General features: G+C 51.8%; 1 protein-coding gene across 2 annotated transcripts in view; it reads left to right on the top strand.

Moving 5' to 3' along the window:
• The first annotated feature begins 269 nt into the window (after window positions 1-269).
• Window positions 270-10988, top strand: part of PRR5 (proline rich 5) — a 45896-nt gene continuing 35177 nt past the window's right edge. For both annotated transcript variants that reach the window (XM_031940837.1, XM_031940836.1), the window contains exon 1: window positions 270-347. The gene's annotated coding sequence lies outside the window, so the exon portion shown is untranslated. The remainder of the gene's footprint in view (window positions 348-10988) is intronic.

Genomic DNA, 10988 nt, shown 5'->3' with positions numbered 1-10988 from the left:
TGTCTCTTTATGTCTGTCTCGATGATTCTGTAGATCGACTGTGTGTGTGTGTGTGTGTGTGTGTGTGTGTGTGTGTGTATGTGCACGCGTGAGCGCGAGTATGTTTTATGGATGGAGGGCGGGGGGCTGCGGCGGCCTGGGTCCCACCGGGAGGTTCAGGGGCGGGTTCTGAAAGTAGGGCCCCGCCCTGGCCCCGCCCCGCTGGGCCTCCCTCCTTGCGTTTGCCCTGCCCCCGTCGTTGCTGCTGAGGTTGTGCTGCTGCTGCTGCTGTTCCCCCCCCACACCCCACCTCCTCCCCCAGCCTCCGGCTCCCCTGCCGCCTGGGCTACGAAGACAGAAGGACATAGGTAAGAGGCTGGGAGAGAGGGGATCCAGGGAGAGGGGGGATCGGACTGCGGGGTCCGAGGAGGGCCCCCTCGGCTGCCCGCTGCCCTCTGTGCTCTGGGGCCAGCTGCGATGGCCGTTCTCGGGGCGGCCGCCGGGTCTGCGGCTGCCGGCTTCTGGGTGGGGGGGTCTCACATTGGCTCGGCTCCGCGCCTTTCCTCTCACTCCGCCGGTTTCTCCTTCCCCTCGCCCCCCCTCCCCAGCTCCGGCTCCCCAAGTCTGTCTCTGTTTCTGGCTCGCAGCCTCGGTCTCTCATCTTGTCCCTTTTTTCTTCTCTGCTCTTAGCTGTGTGTGTGTGTGTGTGTGTGTGTGTGTGTGTGTGTGTGTGAAAGAGAGAAAGACTGTGTGTCTGTGAATGTGAGTGTGTGTTGCTGTATGTATACGTGTGATCTCTCGATCTGCCCACAGCACACTGTTTGTCTGTCCCTGTGTCTCTGCTGAATCTACCCATTACTCTGTGTGTGTGTCTGTGTGTGTGTGTGAGAGAGAGAGACAGAGACAGAGATGGAGACAGAGAGAGAGAGACTGTCTGTCTATGAATCTCTTGATCCATAGCATGGATGAGTCTCTGTCTCCCTGGGAATCTCTGAATCTGCCCTTTGCTGTGTTTTTGCCTTTGTCTCTCCCAGCCTGAGTAATCCCCTTGCTTCCTGAGAGCTCACAGCAGGAGAGGAGACTACCTGACGGATACCCCACATCTCCCTCCCGGTGGGGGCAGGAAGGAAGCTCGCCCTTCCCCATTCCCCTTCGCCAGTGCCCCACCTTTTCAGGTCCCAGGCCCAGCACGAATCCCCAGTCTCGTCTCCCGACTGGAGGAGAAGTGTGAGCTTTTAGCATTGTGTGTCTCCATGCTGGCCCCACACTCTCAGCCCACATCTTGGTGTCTCTCTGCTCGTTTGACCCTGGGTGCCCCCAGTCTGAAAGCCAGCAAGAGAAAGAGTAGGGGGCAGGCAGGACAGTAGCCAAGGGTCTCAGATGGCATCTGAGGATCGAGGGGCCAAGAGAGGTCAAAGCCTCAGGGTGCGTGGGAAGAGAGGAGACTCTGGGGAGACATATCTCTGCAGGATAGCTGGGTTCTGATCTTCCACAGGCACTGTTTGTCGCCTGTGTTGCTGAATCACATTCTGTGTGTGTGTGTGTGTGTGTAGCTTGCATGGTTGTGTGTGCTGTCTGTATGCTTGTCAGCATTGATGGCTCTGTTCCGGGTATAGCTCTGTCGTTGTGCTTTGCTTGGTCTTCCTAGTGTGTGTAACCTTTGCTATGGAGAGCTAGTGTAGTGTAGACTAGTGCCTTGTGTACAATCTTGCATGGTTGGGCTCTGGAGTGAATGCTCAGCTTCATTGGTGGACTCTTCTGTGTCCCAGGTGAACCTCTGTTGGCTCCGTGTGTTGTGTGAGCTTTGTATGGGCTGTGTGTGCAGCTTGTATGGCTGTGTGTGTAGTTTGTATGGCTGTGTGTGTAGCTTGTATGGTCTGTGTGTGTGCAGTTTGCATGGCTCTCTGTGTATGTAGCTTTTGTGGATCTGTGTGTAGCTTGTATGGCTCTGTGTGCAACTTGTATGGCTCTGTGTGTATGTAATTTGTATGGTTCTGTGTGTGGAGCTTTTGTGGCTCTGTGTGTGTGTAACTTGTATGGCTGTGTGTGTGTAGCTTGTATGGCTGTGTGTGTAGTTTATATGGCTGTGTGTGTAGCTTGTATGGTCTCTGTGTGTGCAGTTTGCATGGCTCTCTGTGTATGTAGCTTTTGTGGCTTTGTGTGTATGTAACTTGTATGGCTGTGTGTGTGTAGCTTGTATGGCTCTGTGTGTGTAGCTTTTGTGGCTCTGTGTGTGTGTAACTTGTATGGCTGTCTGTGTAGCTTGTATGGCTGTGTGTGTGTAGCTTGTGTGGCTGTGTGTGTGTAGCGTGTGTGGCTGTGTGTGTAGTGTGTGGTCATGATGTGTGTGTTGTAGCATTGTGTGCTGTTGTGTGTGTAGCTTTGTGTGGTCTGTATGTAGTTGTATGCTTGTGTGGACTTGTGGCTATGTATGTAGTGTGGGATTGTAGGTCGTGTGTGGTTGTGTGGCTTGTGTGTGTGCTTGTTGTGTGTGTGTGTGTAGCTTGTGTGGCTGCGTGTGTGTTAGCGTGTGTAGTGCTGCGTGTGTGTGTAAGTGTGTGTGTGGCTTGTGTGTGTGTGTGTGGTGTGGTGTGTGTGTGGTGTGTGGTGTGTGTGTGTAGCTTATGTGGCTGCATGTGTGTAGCTTGTGTGGCTCTGTGTGTGTAGTGGCGTGTGTGAGTTGTGGGTGTGTGTGTAAAGGTGTGGCCGTGGGGGTGTGTGTGTGTGTGGTGGTGTGTGTGTGTAGTGTGTGCTGGTAGTGTGGGTGTGTGTGTGTGTGGGCTGGTTGATGTGGCTTGTGTGTGTGTGTGTAGCGGTGTGGTTGTGGTGAAGGTTGTGGCATGTGTGGTGTGTGTGTGTAGTGTGTGTGGCTCTGTGTGTGTGTGTGTAGCTTGTGTGGCTGTGTGTGTGTAGCTTGTGTGGCTGCGTGTGTGTAGCGTGTGTGGCTGTGTGTGTGTAGCTGTGTGGCTGTGTGTGTGTAGTGTGTGGCTGTGTGTGTAGCTTGTGTGGCTGTGTGTGTAGCTTGTGTGGCTGTGTGTGTGTAGCTTGTGTGTGTGTGTAGCTTGTGTGTGTGTGTGCGCGCCCTCACAGTCTGCCTCTGTGTGCTTGCTGCAGGGTGAGGGATACAAGTGCTCTTGGGCCTGCGGGGCCCTCCTCTTCCTCTCTCCCGCATCCCCCCTCCCTTCGGACCCGTGATTTTGCCCGGATTCACATTCCCCGCCCCCGGAGGTGCCGTTCTCCGTCCGGAGTCCTGCTATTGTTAAAGGCTGAAAGGGGCCGGCGGGGAGCAGAGCTGGGAACCAGAGGCCAGTCTTAGCAAGGCCAACATGAAGTCTGTGTCTTGGAGCAGCCTTTCTTCTTCCCTTCAATAGTGAGCTTTTATTGTGCGCCGCCTGTGTGCCTCTCACCGCTGCGGGTGTGGGCGGGATCTGTGGGGAATCCCTCATGGGTAGAGGTGTGCGGGAAGAGCTCTAAACTGGAGGGACCGGGCGGGACCCAGGGCCAGTTACAGGCTGTCCCCTCTGGGAAAGTCTCTGCCTGTGCGGGCGCCCTCCGGAAAACGTGGGACTCGGCGCCGTGGACCCGGCTCCTCCCCCTTCCCCCCAGCCCCCTGACATCCTTGGGGAACGAGGGGAGATGTGGATTGGGCCGGGAGCCTCTCCATAGGGAGCTTCCTCCCAGTCACTTTTTCTGCCCTCACTTTTCCCCATCTGTGAAACTGGAGAGAAGCGCTCCTGACGGCGCCTGGGCAGGACTGAGGGAGCCCCAAAGCAGGGCAGTTCGGAGCCCTCCGTGACAGATTCTTGCTGCGGGTCTGACGGGCTGGAGCGGAGCCCTTCTCGCTCACATTACCCGTGACTCGGAGACCTTCCCGCGGCCCTCGCTGCCTCCCAGAGCTCGCCGGCTGCCCACCGCCCCAGACGCCTCCGCGCTCCAGCCCTGCCCTGTCTCAGTCCCCACCGACGGAAGGTGTCTGGGAGCCAGCGGCAACCCGGCTTCTCGCTGGATGCCACGGGTTTCTGAATCCCGCCTGGGATAGTGCCAGAAGCACGAGGGAGTTCAGTGAAGGCCCCCAGACCTTCCTGCATTTGAGGGGAAACGTCCCTTGAGGGAACACTTGGAGCTAATGGTCTGCAGCCAATTATTGACCAGCTCTGGGTCACCCCCCCCCCCCCCACCGCTGAAAGTGAAATCCAAACTCGGAGCGCACTGGGTGGGGGGGCGCAGGCTGAGGGGGAAGGACAAATGGGTCAATGAGGCAGAACGAGACCGTTCTCTAGCCCAAGAATGCCTCCGGAGCAGACTTGGGCGGGAAAGATCTCCCTCTGGTAGCTGGGGGTGGGGCGGAAAAGGCGTCAGGGAAGGGGCCCCAAGCTGGCCCTTGAGGCGAGAGACGGCTTTCCCTGGGGGACAGGATGATGCGGTGGTGGGGGACCTTCCAAAGGGAGCCCTTGAGCACTCTTGAGGGGAGTTTTTGTGGTTGTTGTTGTCTTTCTAAGTCCAGAGTCTGGCAAAGAGTAGGTGCCTAATAAATGCTCGTTGGCCAAGGCATCTGCTCATCGGTTGTAAGCTCCCGGGGTCCACGTGTGTCAGGCTCTGGTCCCCCAAGCCCAGCTCACTGCCTGGCACGATTGGATAGTAGAGTGGTGAGCACTGGAGGACATGTTCAAGATGATTCATTCCCTCCCCCCCAGCCCCCTGTCCCCTGACAGAGGAACTTCTCCAAGAGGCTGGGCAAGCCCTAGCAGAGAAGGGAGCTTCTGTATCTGGGGGAGCTCACTCAGCTGACTGTCCTGCCCCCCCCCCTCCACCTCTGGGCCCTCCATTCTCAAGATTTATCTCCACGTGAATTTCCAAGATGATAGAACTGAAAACCCAAAATGTTAATCCCTCCTGTCCTTTCCTCCCTGGTCCTTGGACTCTGTGGGGAGAAGCCCCACTTTCAAATTTGTTTAAAATGATGAGATGCCCCCAATGTGGAAGTCGATGTGTGTGGAGGGGGCTTCTAGCAGTGAGAGGGGGGTCCCAGGGGAGAGGGAACCCCCAGAGACTGTTTAGGGCAAACTCTTGTCAGGGCTGCTTGGGTGGGGAGAGGGAGGACGGAGGGAGCCCTTCCCAGCCCTCGGTGAGCCAACCCTCTGCTCCTTTGCCCCCTGTGTCTCCTGCCCATGCTGACTAGCAGTCTGTGGTGTGGGTATATCCAGCCTGGCCTGTTCTGTGTCTTCTTGTGCCTTGGTCAGTGCCCAAAGGGAGCGACTGCCCAGAACAGGGACGACATACACTAGGATTCACGATTTTTTGGACAGCTCAGGAGAAAAGCCCCCGGGGTGGGGTGGGGGTCTGCTGGGGTGGTCGATGCTGATTCAAGGGAGGAGAAAGGAAGGGCAGGGGCCTTTCAAAGTGGCAAGCAAAGGTGGAGGAGGAAGATGATTGCAGCCCAAGGGCACCAAAGTGGGAAGGAGCAAGGTTTCCTGTACAGCACCTGGAGAAGCCCTCTCAGAGGTGGGCAGAAAGAAAGAAGAGAGGGAGGAAGAGAGAAAAGGAAGAGGAAAGGAGAAAAGGGAGAAAGTGAGGAAGGGAAGGAGGAAAGAACGGAGGAAGAGAGGATGGGAGCAAAAAAGGGAGGTAGGGAAGAAAGAAGGAAGAAAGGGAAGTAGCAAGGGAGGAAGGAAGGGAGAGAAGAAGGGAAGAAGGAAAGAAGAAAAGAGGGAAGGGAGGGAGGGAGGAAGGAAGGAAGGAAGGAAGGAAGGAAGGAAGGAAGGAAGGAAGGAAGGAAGGAAGGAAGGAAGAAGAAAAGAAAGGAGGGGGAAAGGAGAAAAGGAGGGGGAAGGAAGAAAGGGAGATAGGGGAAGAGGGAGGAAGGAATGGAAGGAAGAAGGAAAGAAGGAAGGAAGCAAGGAAGAAAAGAAAAGAAATTAAGCTACACCACAAAAGCAGCTCAGCAAAACTAACCAAAAGCTGAATCAAGTCTGGCTATGCATGTAGCATTTCAACCCATAGTCCCCCACCTCTGGAAGAAAGAAAGGGGTGGCTCCTTACTGGTCAGTTGGAGCATTGTGTGTGCATGATGGTGGTCATTTTCTGGGCTCTGCTAACCTCACCCTCCATCAATTTTCCTAAGACTCCTTTGGCTTCTCTGTACTCATCATGCTCCTTCCTCACAGCCCAGGGTCATTTCCTTCCATTCCAGCTCTCATCAGTCATTCCTTGTACTGGGCAACTATCGCTAGTCTTTGGCTCCCCAAAGATGCTGCCGTAAGTCAGGGCTGGCTGTTGTGGGAAGCTTCCTTGACCTGCTTGGTCTCTGACCCCTCTGGACCTCGAGCTCAGAGGGGCTGGCCATTCGAGTCACTGCCTTAGAAAAATTCTCCCCATTTCTTTCCTCGGTGGTTGGATTGCTTTCCAAGTGTCATCAGCCACGTAGCTTCTCTTTCCAGAGTCTGGCTAGTCCCGTCGCCTTTTGGGAGCCCCTCGAAGCCTCAGGACCGGTTCGGTTTTTATTTTTCTCCTTGTTTGTGATCTGGCACAAATTTCCATATAGTTGTGGATAGTCTGAGAACCACTTCTAACCTTGGATCCCCTGTGGAACTGGGGCCAACAACTCTGACCTCCCACACTCCTGAGAACATGCAGGGAGATGATGTAAGGGAATGGTAGCAGCGCAAACCTGGCAGTTAAGAAATGGTTGTGGAATCATATGCAAATCTCTTGGTTATGATAACTGTAATCGAACCCTGCGTGCGTATGGGAATCATGAAGAAATGCTCTGTCTGCCATGTAAGTTAGTGAGCTCTCTGTCATTAGAATTCTTCAAGCAGAGTCTGGATGGGCACATCTTTAAGGGATGGTAAAGAAAGTATTCTCACCTTGAAGAGATTCTCCTATCTTGCCTCTAAAGCCCTGCAGCTGTGACATTCCCTATTCTAGGGCCCCTCTAGCTCAGACATCTCCCCAGTTCTAAGCTCCTTAAACCTCTGACATCCCCTGTTCTCAGATCCCTCTCAGCTCTGACCTTCCCTGTTCATTTATTTCTACAGTTGATCCCAATGAGAATTCAATAATCATACACCGAAGGGCTTAAGAGGCAGTAGTGAAAAGAGCAAGGAATTTAGCCTTAGAAAACACATCCCATTCTGTTTGTGCCCTTGGATGGCCCTCAGTTTCCTCATCTGTAAAATGGAGCTAATCCTACTTTTGACACTGACCTCAGGAGCTCTCCTAGGGAAATAGGAGTACTTCTCGCTCCTGGCCATCACCCTTCCCTTCTCTGGCTGGGCTCTCTGATTCTTGGCCCGGCCTAGCATCTTTGCCAGGATGTCTCTGAGAGAGGCTCCTTCAGTAACCCCCCCCCCCCATCCTTCCTGCAGAGAGTTTGGGATGGCTTAACCAGCAGGAGAGGCTGCTGCTGGACTCTGTGGAGAAGCTCCTGATGAAAGATTGATCAGAAGCTTGGCTGGGAGCCGAGCCGAGGCCCTGCTGGTCTGGGTGGGGGAAGGAGTATTTCCTTACCTTGTTCTCCAGGCTGCTTCCTTCAGCTGCAGGCCTTGGAATGGGAGAAGGTCAATGAGCATTCTTGGAGTTCAGCTGAGTCACTCCGGAGACTCATCTCTATCCTTTGGCTTCTGAGTCAACAGTTTACTCACCTCTGAAATGGGCAGATTGATGCCAGGTTCCCACGAGGGCTGACTAATGTTTCCTCGGCTATTTGAGTGCCCAAAGTCACGAAAAGGGCTTCTGGAATGTCAGGGTAATGCCATCACAACAGCAAGAAGACTGTTTTCCTAATGCACTCTTGGTAGTGATGGATTTCTGGCTGGAAGAGACTCAGAATAGAAGCTGGGTAGAGTCTGCAGCCTAAAGAGAGCAAAGTGGAAGGGGCAGTGAGAGGGGAGGAAAGGACCCATGTGTTCAAGAAGGAAGGGAAGCATTCTCTATTTACCCATTTTATAAAGTACCTACTGTGTGCCAGGCACAATACTAAGCACTTTATGCTTATATCTCATTGATAATATTGATAATAATGAGATATCTCATTGAACCTTTACAATACCAAGAGGAAGGGAGATCTTGTTATCTGTCTCATTTACAATTGGGGAAACTGAGGCAAAGACAAGTTTCTTGCCCAGCGTCCCATTGAGTATTTGAGGCCATGTTTGGTTTGTACAAGAACTTACATAGTGGCTCTTTTTGTGGTGGCAAAGAATTGAAAATGGCAGAGGTGTCCATCAGTTAGGGGCTGGCTGAAGAGGCTGAAGCCTCTGTTTGGGATGATACAAAGTGCTTAAGATCCTGAGAGGTAGAGTCTAAGAAACCTAGGAAGATGCGGATGAACGGAGAGCAGAACTGGGCCTGCAATCCCAGGGGATGGAGGAGGAAGAACTACTGAGCTCCAGAGAGGGAAGAATGTTCAGGGAAGAGTGTGAAACCCCCAATTTTGGACGTGGCCAGTGGGGAAACTGCCTTGAAATGGTGAGGAAGCCTCTGGTTCTTATGTCCCTGGGGATGGGGGAGCAAAAAAAAAAAAAAAAGGAAAAGAGGCTCACTGAAATATATAGAAGGAAACAGAAAAGCAAGATGTGATTGAAGGAATAATGCAAATATCTCTATGTTTTAAAAAGCAAACTGTACATAGTAGAGATTCACAGTTTCACATATAACCCATTTCCTGTTCTGGGTTGTATATGGAAATATTTTCCCTTCGGGGGAACTCATTAAGTTCAGAGCAAAAAACTGAATCTATAAAACAAAGAGCATAAAACATGAAATGCATCACTGGGAAGACCTCAGAACTTGGAGTGTCAAGAGTTGGGAGGGGCCTTAGAACTGGGAATGTCAGCTCTAAGAGGAGCCTTTGAGCTCTTCCAACTCCCTTTATCTCCTCCCCTCCTTCTACTGAGAATGAAACCAACCTAAAGGGACGGAGTTACTTGACTACTGAGCAAATCTGTGGTAGAAAACTCTGCTTTTGAGACTGACGCTTACTGTCCAGGGCTTGTTCCTCTAGGGTTCCCTCCTGTAGCCCGGCCCTTAGCTGCCCTTGCTAGCTGGGGAAGTGAGGAGTCCACAGCAGGCCAGGGTAGCACAAGGTATTCCCCCTTCACCAGGCTGCTGGAACCGCTTTCTGATAGCAACCCATTAGAAGGCTGTTTGCTGGGATGGTCTGAGGTTCAAGCCTTAGCAGATAAAGAGAAATGCTAATGAGGTTCAGTTCCTTGGGAGAGGGAATAGAGTCAGGGGAAGGGTATCAGCAGATGTGATGGGGTGGAAGCCCCTCCCCCATCCCACATGCTGGGGCCCAGGGGTCCACCGCTTCCCCAATATGGGGCCGCCTCTCGTGTGTGGTCAGAAAGTCTAATTCTTTCCTGTTTGCGGCTGGCTTTGCAGGCTGATAGAGCACAAGATGCCAGAGTGGAAAGGGTCCAAGCTCCACCCTCTCATTTTTCCGATGGCACGGGGCCAGAATCGCATAGTCTGTGTCAGAGGATCTGGCCCCTTCAGCAGCCCTACCTTTTTCCAAAGGCAGGGATTGGGGACCAAATTTCCATGATCTAGCTTCCTATTGGTCAAGGAGATTCTCAGATTTAGAGCTGGAAAGGGCCTTTGAAGCCCCAATTCAGGGCTGATGCTATATCTAGATCAACCTCCTCATTTCCTATAACAGTCCAAGAGAGGTAAAGGGATTGGCCCAAAACAACTAAAGCAGCAGAAAGGAAACCCGGGCCAGGTCAGCAATCATTTAGACACCTAGGCTATCTTATATTATTCCTCCCCTCACTCCCTACTCCTCACCTACTCTTCAAACCACTGACTCCTGCCTCCATTGCTCAGCTCTGGGCATTTTATCTGGCCATCCCCCATGCCTAGAAAGCTCTTTCTTATGTTCTAATGACCTCCTGGTTAATGACAAGTATATGTACATATATCATTAGATAGCTACAAATAGCTTGTTTACATGTTTTCTCCTCTCTTGTGCTAACTCTTGACTCAATGCCTAGAATACAGTAGGCACTCAGTAAATGTTTTTGACTTGATGACTATATATCAGACACTGTGCTAAACTCTGAGTATACAAAGAAAAGCAGAAATCAGTCCCTGCCCTCAAAGAGCCCACATGGTAGTGGGAGAGACCACATGGAAACAATTCTGTATAAATAGCTATGGACAGAGTAGTTGGAATCTACTGAATTTAAAAGGGGAGGTCCTTTCCTTGGGGGTAAAGGGAGCCCGAAAAAGCCTCTTAAAATGGGTTGAAACTGAGTCCTGTAGAAATCCAGGTAAACCAAGGAGTAGAGGTGAAAGGACATAATGTTCTCAATATGAGGGACAGTCAATGTAGAAGCATAGCAATGAGGGATGGAGGGATGATGTGACCAGATCATAGAGTATCTGGAGGGAGCAATTATCAGGATATTGGAGGGGGGCAGGTTATGAAAGGCTTTGAATGCCAAACAGAGGATTTTGCACTTGACTCCAAAGGCTTAGGGAACCACTAAAGTATGGGGTAACGTGGTCAAACGTGTGATTTAGAAGGGTGAAAGGAAGACGGCCCAGAGTTGGGGAGACTTGAGATAGGCAGACCCCTTCACCTCCAAGCAAGTTTTTGCAATAGTTCAGATGTGACGTGCTAAGGGTCTGCTCTAGAGATGGGACAGGAGAAAAGGGGAAATATTGGAGAGCTGTTGAGAGGCAAAATCTGATAAAAGATGTTGCAGAGGTGGAATCAACAAGAGATATGGAAGAGGTGAAGTTGCAGGGGATGAAACTGACAAAAGATATTGCAGGAATGAAATTGACAAAAAATGTTACCGAGATGAAATAGAAGAGAAAAAGCTGCAGAGGTGAAATTAACAAGAGATGTTGCAGAGATGAAACTAAGGAGAAATTGCAGAAGAGAAATTGACAAGAGATGCTGCAGAGGTGAAATCTACATGAGATGACAAGAGGTGGTACAGAGATGAAATCGAAGAGAAAAAGCTGCAGAGGTGAAATCGACAAGAGATGCTGCAGAG

This window comes from Sarcophilus harrisii, chromosome 5 (assembly GCF_902635505.1).
Source record: "Sarcophilus harrisii chromosome 5, mSarHar1.11, whole genome shotgun sequence".
Classification (NCBI taxonomy): domain Eukaryota; kingdom Metazoa; phylum Chordata; class Mammalia; order Dasyuromorphia; family Dasyuridae; genus Sarcophilus; species Sarcophilus harrisii.
The sequence above is the reverse complement of the archived record's forward strand: the minus strand, read 5'-3'. Positions and strand labels throughout refer to the sequence as shown.